We start from the raw sequence: 13,250 nt of genomic DNA, 5'->3' as shown, positions 1-13,250 counted from the left end.
TGTTTCAGATACTGCTAAATAAATGTAAAGGTGCTCACCTGACGTAGGTTTTGAAAGCGATGGAGGCGAAGTGAGGTACTGTTTTAGTTGTTGAAGTGCGTCCTCGCAAGCTGGTGTCCAATTGAAGTCCTTGGGTTTCTTTAGAGTAGCAAAGAAGAGGTGACATTTCTCGGATGACCGAGAGATGAACCAGCTCAGGGCCGCTACTCTTCCCGCCAACTTTTGCACGTCTTTCACATACTTGGTAGAAGGGATGTTTACTACTGACTGTATCTGGTCTGGATTTGCCTCGATCCCTCTGTATGTGACTACATACCCTAGGAACTTCCCTGAAGATATACCAAATGAACATTTGTTTGGATTTAATTTCATGGTGTACCTTTTTAGGACCTCAAAGGCCTGCTGCAAGTGGTTGATGTGTTGTGCAACTTCCAAGGATTTAACCAGCATATCATCTATATATACCTCCATTGTGTTGCCGAGCATATTAGCGAACATTTTGTTGACTAATCTTTGGTAAGTAGCTCCTGCATTCTTTAGTCCGAATGGCATAACTTTATAACAGAAGATGCCTCTCTCTGTTATGAAAGAGGTATTTTCTTGATCTTCGGGGTGCATAAGGATTTGATTGTACCCCGAAAAGGCATCCATGAAGCTGAGAAGCTCATGGCCGGCAGTTGCATCTACTAGCATGTCTATATGGAGTAAAGGGAATGAGTCTTTTGGGCATGCCTTGTTCAGATCAGTGAAGTCGATGCACACCCTCCATTTCCCATTTTTCTTTTTTACGACCACCACATTGGCTAACCAGTCAGGGTAGTGGACTTCCCTGGCAGACCCTATGTCTAGTAGCTTTTCTACTTCTTCGTTGGTTACCTTATTACGTTCAGGTGCAAACCTTCGCCTCTTTTGCCAAACAAGCGGGTGGTCGGGGTCGACTCACAGTCTGTGCGTTGCAATGGACGGGTCTATGCCTGTCATGTTGGCATGTGACCAAGCAAAATAGTCGTGTTGTGTAGTGAGGAAGTATATCAATTCTTTTCTAAGAGCAGGATTCAAATTAGACCCTAATTGTAGTTTATGGTCAGAGTAGTCTGGATGGATTTGTACTTCATCCAGCTCCTCTATGCTAGGTTGGTCAGGGTCAGCACTGTGTGGTTGCTTGATCTGTAATTGCTATAAAGGGGTCTTAGGAGATTTCATTGTATTTCTATAACAATTACGGGAGGCCCCTTGGTCTCCCTTAAACTCTCTAACTTCCCAGAGTGTAGGGAATCCGTACTACCTGATGGAATGTTGAGGGCACTGCTCTCATTGCGTGGATCCACGGTCTGCCTAGGATCATGTTGTAGGCCGACGGAGAGTCCAACACCACGAATGTGGTCGGCAAGTTGAGTCCTCTCGCATAGACAGGTGGAAATACTTCCCTCAAGGTCTGCTTCTGTTCACCACTTCTCGCGGACAAGTCCCCACGGGACAGGAACTTGGCTACAAAGGCAGTAAAACTGAAACTGCAGATTGGCCATATAACTTCTACGTGTGGGTGTAGTAAACCTGCTTCGAGAAGAAACCAAATCTAGAAAGATACTCTTTGCGGCAATACAAGAAATTCAATTAGCTTGTAGAATAAAAACCCAAAGAAAGCAAAAGTTCCAGACCAATTTAAGGAAGAAATTCGAACACAATACTTTTTAACAGGAGAGCGCGTCCATACTACAACAGGCGCCAAATCTAAAAAAGTCAAGGAATTTTAAACACGGTGGGAAAATTGGACGAATTGTAAACTAAACTTTCAGCAGAGCAAGAAGTAGAAAACCCCCTTGACATTAAACAGGCTCTGCTTCAATCCAAGTCCTAGTATACCAAATGCCAGCGATCATCTGAATTTCGACCAGTAAAATCACGCAAATGGCATCGTTATATCCAACTGGATCTTGTAGTCGTCGAAACGGACATAACCTAAACACAAAAACATTCTCCCATGGAACAAGGACAGAAGACTCCCTCGAAAAGAAGAGCCACACCAGTTCTTCAAGGGTTAAATCCCAATTACCATGGGAAAATGAGGAAGGGACGTTCAGAGGAAGAACAAAAGTGAAACTACAAAAGGGTTAAGTTTTTAAGGGGTCAATCAAAACGTAACTGTTTCCTGAATTGTTGCGGCCCGGTACAGAGTGCTAAAACCTCCAACCTATGAACTAAAGAACCAAGAGAGCATATAAACCTCCTTAACAACAATTAGATCGCTTCTCCGAGTAGATCCTATAATCTGTACGTAAGTAATACAAATAAGAGATCAAGATTAATTTATCCCCTTGAAATGTGGAAAATGTAACCAGACTCAGCGGAAGAAAAGAGAAACTGAAGCGACAATATTAACACAGCCAATCAAAAAAACAAAGCAGATTTCAGAGTGGGAGTTGAAGTGTCACCCTTTTCTACATCTAGAGAAAGCCATCGAGCCTTATCTTCGCCAACCAATAACATAACTCAACATACACAATTACAGGACACATACGAACAGCAAATCGAGAAGAGATATCCAATGTTCTTTTCCCTTCAGGACATGAGCCAAATATAGATTGTGGTTGTCCAAATTGTGTGCCCTGAAAGTAGAAGGAAACTGTACGATTCATGCTGAAAATAGCTATGCGGCACAAAAGAAAAATCCGAAGGTATAAGGTTTCCAATCTACGACTAAAATCTACCGCAAACATACAAACTCTCTAAGAAATGAGAACAGAACTGAACGAGATTGAGCAGAACCCACAAATAGGAGGCCACAGGAGCTCCAAATGTTTCTCTTTCTAGCTTAAGGTTAGTATGGACACCAACAACCACTGTCATGCAAATCCCAAAATGAAGTGAACATTTTTTACATTCAGCTTGAATATGCATAAACAAAGACGAATTAACAAATTTCAACAACCAACTTATATAGGAAACTCCCTCCTGATAGGTTGAGTCATGTTTCGGAGCAGTTTCTACTCCTAATTGGAGGATCAAGATGAGTGCTGGAAATGACTCCCTAGAGTACGAAGGATTAGTTGAAATAGAAAACTCCCTTCAAAGAACCAAGACTCCACATGTTTAGGAGCAGTTTCTACTCCTAATTGAAGGATCAAGATGAGTGCTGGAAATGACTCCCTAGAGTACGAAGGATCAGTTGAAATAGAAAACCCCCTTCAAAGAACCAAGACTCCACATGTATCAAAGCCCTATAGAAAACCCCCTTCAAAGAACCAAGACTCCACAGGTATATCTAGGATAAGTCTAGTTTCCACTTCACAGGAAAACAAAATGTTAAATAAATATCGCACGCTTCAATTACTATTCCTCTAACAAGGATAAGAAATTAAAGAAGCAAGTTAAGAAGACTCATTCAGATACAACGGAATTAGCTCCTCATAGTTGAATCCAATCCTCCTAGCAAACAACAAAGCAGAATAAATACATAAAACTATTAAAAAGACCACAAAAAAATGCAAGTAGGTTTATCAAAAGCCACCGCCTTCCCCATGATAATACAGGAAGATAAAGAATAGCTGCTCCTGCTCCATATGAAAGATCCACCCTGAGAAAGAAAATGGCACAGAAATTACCAAAATTGATTATCTTGAGCAAATAAAATAAAATTCAACATGAGAGTCAGATTTTTTTTTGAAACTTTGATTGAATTTATAAAGAGAAAAAACTATTTATAAAGAGACAATCCCCTACTAATAAAAGAAGAAAGCCCAATCTTCCTCACAAAGACGCTTCTTTTCCTATAGAACATCGTAGAACTTTTTACAATGCTTCGTAATTAAGAAACAACAAAAAAATCTAGAACAAATGACGCAAGCGAGACACCCTTCGGCCTTCATGTCAACATTTCAATTTTTTTATTCCATCCCGTGAATATAATCTACACCGGCTGAGTAACAAGAAATGCATTACCAACAGGAGAAAACAACAATCAAACCAAGGACATTTACAAATATTCACTCCCAGACAGCTCTGATTCAGCAACAAGGTGACATATAGTTTCCCTCACTGCTTGAACTGACAAAGAATTTGTGCATTCCCTGCATAGCAATCAGATCAACCATAATTTAGTTCATCAGTCGACCAACTATTGACGGTGATCAATTCCAACCCATCCTCAAATTGGTTGAAATACTTTGTTAAAGATGTTGGTAAATTTTAGATGGACACTGAAACAAAGGCAGTCATCCCCATATCAACAATCCGTTAATCAGTGTGGTATTCCAATGCATTATAAAGATATCTAAGCAAAACAATAAACATTATGAACCCCAACAACCAAGATAATGTTCTAAATTTATAAAATAAGCAATACCCAAGTTATCTCAACATATTCTATATTAACCGTGAAAACCACATGGGGACAACATATTCTAATTAACACTAACAAAAAGACTGGATCATGTTGAAGTTTCAAAACTGATATGGACCTAACTAGATAACTAGACACCGGCAATTACAAGAACAAAACTTCAAATCGCTGGATTTAAGAATGGTTGCTGCAGAGGTAGTACCAAATGCCTTGGCGGTATCACAACAATCATTCCAACTCCTACTTCAAATAAAACACTACATACCCACATCTGAAACACATAATTCATGTCAAGTCTTTCACCAGATAACATCTAACAAAAATAGTTCTCACTTGCAATTTAAAGTAGCCAATTGTAGAACAAACTGATGCAAAAAAAAAAAGCACAGCTGAACCCAAAATTGATATATAATAAAAAAAAAATTAACAACCTAACAAGACAACAAGAAAATCAAGCACGTGAGGGCTTTGTGCTACAAACAAATAAATCACCACTAGACAGCATACAACTTCAAAACGGGGACGAGAACTTAAGAAAGTCATCTAACCTTATTTTTCGGAACCGATAACTTCACTTACCATACACAATTATAAGACACATATGAATGGCGATCGAGAAGTGATGTCTGAATGTTCTTTTCCCCTCGGGACATGAGCCAGAACAATCAATTCCAACCCATCAAATTGGTAGATATATTTTTGTTGAAGATGCTGTAGATTTTAGATGGACACTGAAATGAAGGCAGCCATCCCCATATCATCAATCCTGTAATCACAGTGTGGAATTCTAAAGCATTATAAAGATATCTAAGAAAAACGATAAACCTTCCGAACTTTCCAGAACCAAGATGATGTTCTAAAGTTATGCAAGCAGCAACGCCCGGTTATCTCACTAAATTCCATATGAACCCTGAAAACCACGAGGGGGCGACAGATTCTAATTGACAGTAACAAAAAGACTAGATCATGTTGAAGTTACAAAACTGGTATGGACCTAACTAGTTAACTAGACATCGACAATTATAAAACATCAATTCCCTAGAGTCTAAAATGGTTGCTGTGAAGGTAGTATCGAATGCCTTGGCGGCAGGCTCATGTGGAAGAACTACCACAACAATCATTCCAGTTCCTACTTCGACATAAACACTGCATACACCACATCTGAAACAAATAATTCATGGTAAGTCAGTCACCAGATAACATCCAATGAAAATATTTCTCACATGCAATTTAAAGTAGCTTATAGAACAAACTAACAGATGCAGAAAAGAAGTTTGGATGAAGCCAAAATAGACGAAGAACAAAAAATAACAACCTAACTAGATAACTATAACATCAAGCACGTGAGGACCTCAAGATACAAAAAAGTAAATTACCATAACGTCATCCATTGCAGTGGCACGACATGAAATCAAATCTGGGCACCAGGAGAAGACCAAAATGAAACCAAGAAGGAAACAAGAGTGAAGAACCTGGGCACAAGCTATTATCCCGCTAATAATGGAAACAACCCCGAAAATACTCATCGCATCAGAATCCCACTACACCTGGTCCATATAACTTCAATACAGAGAGAAAAATTAAATAAAGTCATGCAACATTATCTTCCAGAACCAATAACGCAACTTAATACAGAAAACTCCCTCCATACATACCGATTACTGAGTCGTTTTTCAGAGCAATTTCTAGTCCTAGAATATAAAGGATCAAGATGGGTGTTGGATAGCAGACATCCATTAACATTTCCTGAAATAATTTGAGGCATCTTTTACTTGTTGGTGTAGAAAACCCCCTTCAAGAAAAAAACAAGACAGTGTAAACCTAATACACTTGTGAGAAAAGGAGAACTAGAAAGATGGTCTTCACTCAACAAAAAAAATTCAGTGGAACAAGCTAAGAGGATTCAGATAGATGGTATACAAGAAATACGAAAGCTCCACTTTTTGTGAGGAGAGCTCTTCCAGACCCAACAGTCACACACCCTGCAAGTATAGCTAAGGAATTTTTAATATGATTAGGAAAAAAGGTGGACAGAGAGTAATCTAAGCTTTCAGAAAACCCCTAATAAGAATTGAGGCACTGTTGTATGTAACACATTTCCCCATATAGAGATATATTCCACATGAACCGTCTCCATTAGACACTTCTCGTCCTCGAAACAAACGAACAACGCAAAAGAGGACTGCATATGTTAGGTAATGAAAAGATATCCAAAAAGGAAATTATAGATAGTACTCTTTTCCCACGAAGAAACTATCTATAATATTTGCTGATTTGCATATTAATGGAAAGCATGTAAACACTCACAGAAAAGGATAAACCTACTGTAGAGATTAGTTTAAGTGATCCATGTAAACTAAGAAAATATCCTCACGAGAAAATCAAATTATCTTCCTAGGACAAGTCTAGTTTAAAGGAGAAGGAAAAATTAAATAAATATCACATGCTTAAATTATTATTCCTCTAACAAGGATAAAATAGCAAACAAGAAAGCAGAATAAACATAGAACTACAAAAAAAGACCACAAAAGCAATAATGTTAGTAGATTTATCAAACGCGACCGCCTACCCCGTGATAATACAGGAAGAACAGGAATAGCTACTCCTAGTCCGTGTCAAAGATCCTCCCTGAGAAAGAAAATGGAACAGAAGTAGATCATCGCAGAGGAAAGAAACTAAAGGAGAAAATATGAACTAGACAGCCGCCTTTTGATAAGGAAAGAAAGCCCAATCTGCCTCACAAAGACGATGCCTTTCCTATAGAACATCAAACTTTATTACATTGCATATTTCAGTATTAAGGAAGAAATCCTTTCTTATAGAACATCATAGAACTTTCTATATCCCATATAACATGAAAAACACATAAAATATTATTTATAATACTCGAAACAATCTAATCAGACTTAGTTAGGCTCTCCAAATGAGATATTTTCGTGTCACATCAACAATACATTTGTATCTAGAGCTTTTAATTACTTTACCATAAGTCAAGATTCCAAACTATCATCAATCTTAACTCTGTAAGTTCTGTCCTTTTAGCATATGTTTTCTGCAGCATCCTTAATTTTAACATAAAATCAATAAAATGGCCTTAGCTGCTCTGGTACCTGGCCTGCCTTGATTCCTCTCCCTAACAATTTGCATTCGCAACACAAGATACTTCTAACTGAAAATTCAAAAGCAACCGTATCAACTTCAGTCTGGTATCAGATGCCTAAGGAACTAGTAAATCTACTCACTTTGTTCTTTAAGGTAGATCCAGTTTAAGCTATCACTTCAATTGTTTGTTCCACAACTGCACAACCTACATTAATTTTTAAGGGAAGACCCCATTAGTTATAACAACATTTACACAAAGAAATGTTTTAAGTTAACTCAGACTATTTTCGACCGTTCAATAGCCTGATCCTTCTTATCCAGCTTCTTATTCCCACCATCAATAAGCTCTTCACTAGACATTGCTAAAAAAAAAAGTGGATTGAAATTAGAACGTATTCCTGAAGCATAAAGCTTCTCCAAGCCAGTCTAGGGAACTCTCTCTTATTTACAGCGAAGACAACCAGTGAGCAATTTCCTTCATCAAATCAAACCTAATGGATCAAGTCTGATTCACTTAGATAAAACTGTAAAACACATTAACTTTGTCGCCAAATGTGTATTGGAGTTGCTTGTGTCGCCTAAAATGGTTCATCAAGAATTATCCATTTTTTTTGCTCCTCAAGTTTGGATTGCTATAGAATAAAGGACACAAAATAGTAAATTTTATAAGTATAAAAATTAAATTAAAAATTAGAGAAATCGCACAAGATCAAGTTAATTTAATCAACCAGATCCTAAGTTCTTAATAATATTGAATGAAAAAGAAGGCATTAAATGTTTGAGGTTGTTATTTGATGTGTAGTGACAGTGACTGATCAAATCTCACCTGACGCGATTTGAATATTTTCCTGGATTGTAGGTTCACTACCTCCCCTGCTCCCATATCAAAGACCTCACGCTCTTAAGGTCAATGTTAGCCGTATACGTGCAGTATCACCAAATTGATCGGAAGTAGTAGACCAAAAATAAATAGATGCAAGGACTGCAGGTTATGCAATAACTAACCATAGTGAAAGACGACAGATAACAGTAATCAAACGAAATTATAATGGAGCTAGCTTTATGGACTGATTGAAGCCCATATGGTAAACAAGCTTCAAACCTTAAACCATGTAAGTCCTTGTATTTAGATCTAAGAATCTAAAATTCTTATTGCCTTTTTAAGTAGCCCAACTTGTATACGCTCTTACCAGTGCAGCGGCTCTTGCACAAGTTAACATGACATAGAAACAACTAGTCAGTACCCAACTTGTTTACGCTCTTACCAGTGCAGCGGCTCTTGCACAAGTTAACAATATCATGACATAGAAACAACTAGTCAGTACCCAACTTGTATACGCTCTTACCAGTGCAGCGGCTCTTGCACAAGTTAACAATATCATGACATTGAAACAACTAGCCAATACACCACATGGAAATTGGATCTCCTCCAATTAGGTAACCCACAACAGCCCCCGCATCTTGAAATTCCCAAATTTAAAATCCTCCTTCCTTTTTGCGGGCTCGGTCCCAGCAAGTACCAGTACCAAACATCGGATAGGTGGAGTTAAAAATGGTTGTTAGAGAGGTAATATCAAAGAGCTCAATCTCTTACAGCCAATGTTACCGGGTACGTGCCAATCCATATCACCAAATTGATCAGAACATGTAAATAAATAAATAAAATTACAAGCAAAGACTTCAGGTTATGCCGTAACTACACAAAGTAAAAGATGACAGATAGCAGTAATCAAACAAACTTATAATCAAGCCAGCTTCATGAAACGGTCCATATGCTAAATAAGCTTTAAACCTTAAACCATGTAAGACTTTCTATATACATCTAAGAATCTGAAAGTCCTCTGACCTTTTCGCGTATCCAACTTGTACACGCTCTTATCAGTGCAGCCGCTCTTGCGCTAGTTAACATTTTTTCTCGTGTCGTACTGGAAGTATGGTAATGTCATAGATACAACTAGTCAGAACCCAAATAACTGATGCATAAAGCCATAAACATGTAGCATCATATAGATATAAAATGAAAAGGTATCCCAGAGCATACAAGATGCACCAGTGCTGGCAAAGTACTTTTAGTTGCCACAAGACTCGTCTTATATTGGAAAGATAACTAGAAGGAAAATTACTATTTGAAGCCATAAGGTCATGAAAAAGCTGAATAGTACTTACAAGTTACAACGAAAGGCAACCTCGTCCTTGTTGGCCGAGGTCGACGATTCTTCTTTCATCATGATTCAAGAGCGCAAACTGGAAATATGCAATTAAATCGTATGATTTTTCATGAACTTGATTTTGATTAACGCTTGAAATTCTTGAAAGCATTTCTTACTTGCAATTGTTGTCATTTCTTCTTCCGTCGACAAAACGACTGATTGAAAATCTCAATCAAGATTAACCAGGATCAATTTGTTACAATAATTGTTAAGACACAAACAGATATGAACTGAACTCTGCAACTTCCAGAAGTTCAATCACATAATGAGTTCTTAATAACTGAAAGTTCATTGCAATGGTGAAACTTTTAGAAGAAATGCGACTTAATCAATTAAAGAGATACTCATGTGAACTGAATTAACCTTTAAATATAGAACTATCTCTGATGACAAAGATAGTAAAGAGACAAGGGCCAAATGGTGGTTTTATTCTTACAGAACACATAAGTTCCGAAGTCCAATTTATTCCTAAATCCTAATTGAACAACAGGACCCAGACTTAGAAGGCCCATTATTAACGAGGCCTTCTTCCCTGACTGCCTTCCAAAACGATTGCATTACCAATAAATTGAAGGTTTTTGTCACACTATGCTCTAATTACTAAGGAGCTACATCAACAGAAATGCTTCCCATTAATGATTAGGTATTTGAACTGAAATCAGAAAAATTACCTGGAGTGCCATTTTAAACATCCATTTTGCCGACGCTTTTTCTTCTTTTTTGAAACCTAGAGGCTAGAAACCCTCTATATCCTGTTATATACAGAAAATTCAAGTTGTGTATAGAACAAAAATCTGTGGTAAAACTTGAAATACTAAAACGATGAAACACAATTCTAACACAAATCAAATTCTAGAAACAGTACCTTCCAAGTATTTAGGCACAACAGTCCCTAATCCAATCGAGCAGCCTTCTCATGCAGAAAATAGACCTAATTACCTCTAAAATATGAAAGATCAAAGACTTCAAGAAGTATTTGATGTCATAAATAAGGAACAGATTAATTCAAAGACTTCAAGAAGTATTTGATGTCTAAACAAATTACTTTTTGAAGGCATAAGGGCATGAAAGAGCGACCTGAATTCTTGCTGGCCGAGGTCGTTGATTCTTCTTTCATCGATCGATCGACCATCTTTATGAAGATGCGAACTGAAATTTGCACTTGATTTTGATTATAATGCTTTAAATTCTCGGAAGTATGTCCCAGTTTCCATTGTAGTCATTTCCTCTTCCACCGATCGACAATCTCGATCAAGATTCACCAGGTTCAATTTCTTACAGATATGAAGTGATCTCTGCAACTTGAATCGCATTAGTTCTTCATAATTTGGATTTTGGCTGTAATAGTGTACATTTTTAGACGAACTGTGACTTAATCGATATGATAGATCGTCAAGTTCAACTAAATGTTCAAAGGAACTCCATCAACCTTTAATTGAAGAACTACATCTGATGGTGAAGCTTGTTAAACATATATGACTTGCGTACGTTCCAGAGAACTTCAAACACCCCGCTTACGCTCCCATTTTCACTGTAAACTCCTCCAACTGCTTCATCTGTTGGTGTTAATCTTATCCAGCTTCTGGAAGTAAGTATGTACAAAGTGACAAGTTAAACTTGATCACTTTTTTTACTTTTCATGGATTCATGAATCATCAACATATCAGTTCCCTGTAGAGGAAGTGCGTTTTTCTAATATTTTATCATGGATTTTTGAATCATCAACTTACCACTTCACAATGTCAAGAGGGATCTCTTAGACAGTTGGCAAGCATTAAAACTAAACCCTCTCTTTGATTCCTAACAGTGTCTTTTTGTGATCACCAATGTGGACTAGAACCATTAGTGGTTAAGAAAGACTGGTGTCCAATGGTGGTCTTTAGTCTTACAGGACTTGTACATCCAAAATGCCACTTTCATCCTGACTGAACAACAAGACCCGCACATTTAAAATGCAATTTACTAATTTCATGCCCTGAAGGCTGAAGCTACTTATGACTTTGTTTCATATGGTCATACCTATCCAGTTGCTCCCTTTGTGCAGGAATCTGACATAGTTCTTCTCATAGAGTGCTGATAAAAGTATTCTGGTTCAAGCGAATTACTCTTTTAAACCCTAAAAACCAACAATATCCTGTCATATACAATTTTCGATCATGAATAAAATCTTTACTGCAAGGTATTAACATGAAGTAAGTAAAACAGAGAAATGATCAAATTTAAGGTTTTCAAGATGCTCAAACAAAATTCACAATTGGAGATATAAAAGGACAATATATATATATATATATATATATATATATATATATATATATGTTTAAACCTATATATATATATATATATAGGTTTAAACATATATAATATATATATATATATATATATATAGGTTTAAACATATATATAATATATATATATATAGGTATTAACATATATATAATTTAAGGTTTAAACATATATATATATATATATATATAGGTTTAAACATATATATATATATATATATATATATATATATATATATATATAATTTAAGGTTTAAACATATAATATATATATATATAGGTTTAAACATATATAAATATTATATATGTTTAAACCTATATAATATTTTCCTGGATTGTAGGTTCACTACCTCCCCTGCTCCCATATCAAAGACCTCACGCTCTTAAGGTCAATGTTAGCCGTATACGTGCAGTATTACCAAATTGATCGGAAGTAGTAGACCAAAAATAAATAGATGCAAGGACTGCAGGTTATGCAATAACTAACCATAGTGAAAGACGACAGATAGCAGTAATCAAACGAAATTATAATGGAGCTAGCGTTATGGACTGATTGAAGCCCATATGGTAAACAAGCTTCAAACCTTAAACCATGTAAGTCCTTGTATTTAGATCTAAGAATCTAAAATTCTTATTGCCTTTTTAAGTAGCCCAACTTGTATACGCTCTTACCAGTGCAGCGGCTCTTGCACAAGTTAACATGACATAGAAACAACTAGTCAGTACCCAACTTGTTTACGCTCTTACCAGTGCAGCGGCTCTTGCACAAGTTAACAATATCATGACATATATATATATATATTATATATGTTTAAACCTATATTATATTATATAGGTTTAAACCTATATAATATATATATATATTATATATGTTTAAATCTATATATATATATATTATATATGTTTAAACATATATATATATATATATATATTATATATGTTTAAACCTATATATATATATATTGTCCTTTTATATCTCCAATTGTGAATTTTGTTTGAGCATCTTGAAAACCTTAAATTTGATCATTTCTCTGTTTTACTTACTTCATGTTAATACCTTGCAGTAAAGATTTTATTCATGATCGAAAATTGTATATGACAAGATATTGTTGGTTTCTAGGGTTTAAAAGAGTAATTCGCTTGAACCAGAATACTTTTATCAGCACTCTATGAGAAGAACTATGTCAGATTCCTGCACAAAGGGAGCAACTGGATAGGTATGACCATATGAAACAAAGTCATAAGTAGCTTCAGCCTTCAGGGCATGAAATTAGTAAATTGCATTTTAAATGTGCGGGTCTTGTTGTTCAGTCAGGA

At 36.3% G+C, this 13,250-nt stretch overlaps 1 long non-coding RNA gene across 1 annotated transcript; it reads right to left on the bottom strand.

Moving 5' to 3' along the window:
• Window positions 1-10,801: 10,801 nt before the first annotated feature.
• LOC147537974 (uncharacterized) lies at window positions 10,802-11,472 on the bottom strand. The gene is made up of 3 exons (XR_015226123.1): window positions 11,382-11,472; window positions 11,081-11,322; window positions 10,802-10,946 (listed from the first exon to the last, which is right to left on the bottom strand). It is a non-coding gene; the product is annotated as an uncharacterized LOC147537974 (long non-coding RNA).
• Window positions 11,473-13,250: the final 1,778 nt, after the last annotated feature.

The sequence above is a fragment of the Eschscholzia californica genome, unplaced genomic scaffold (assembly GCF_041429995.1).
Source record: "Eschscholzia californica isolate CP2 unplaced genomic scaffold, dmEscCali1.0.p SCAF_5, whole genome shotgun sequence".
Lineage (NCBI taxonomy): Eukaryota > Viridiplantae > Streptophyta > Magnoliopsida > Ranunculales > Papaveraceae > Eschscholzia > Eschscholzia californica.
Note: the sequence above shows the minus strand (reverse complement) of the source record. Positions and strands in the feature narration are given on the sequence as shown.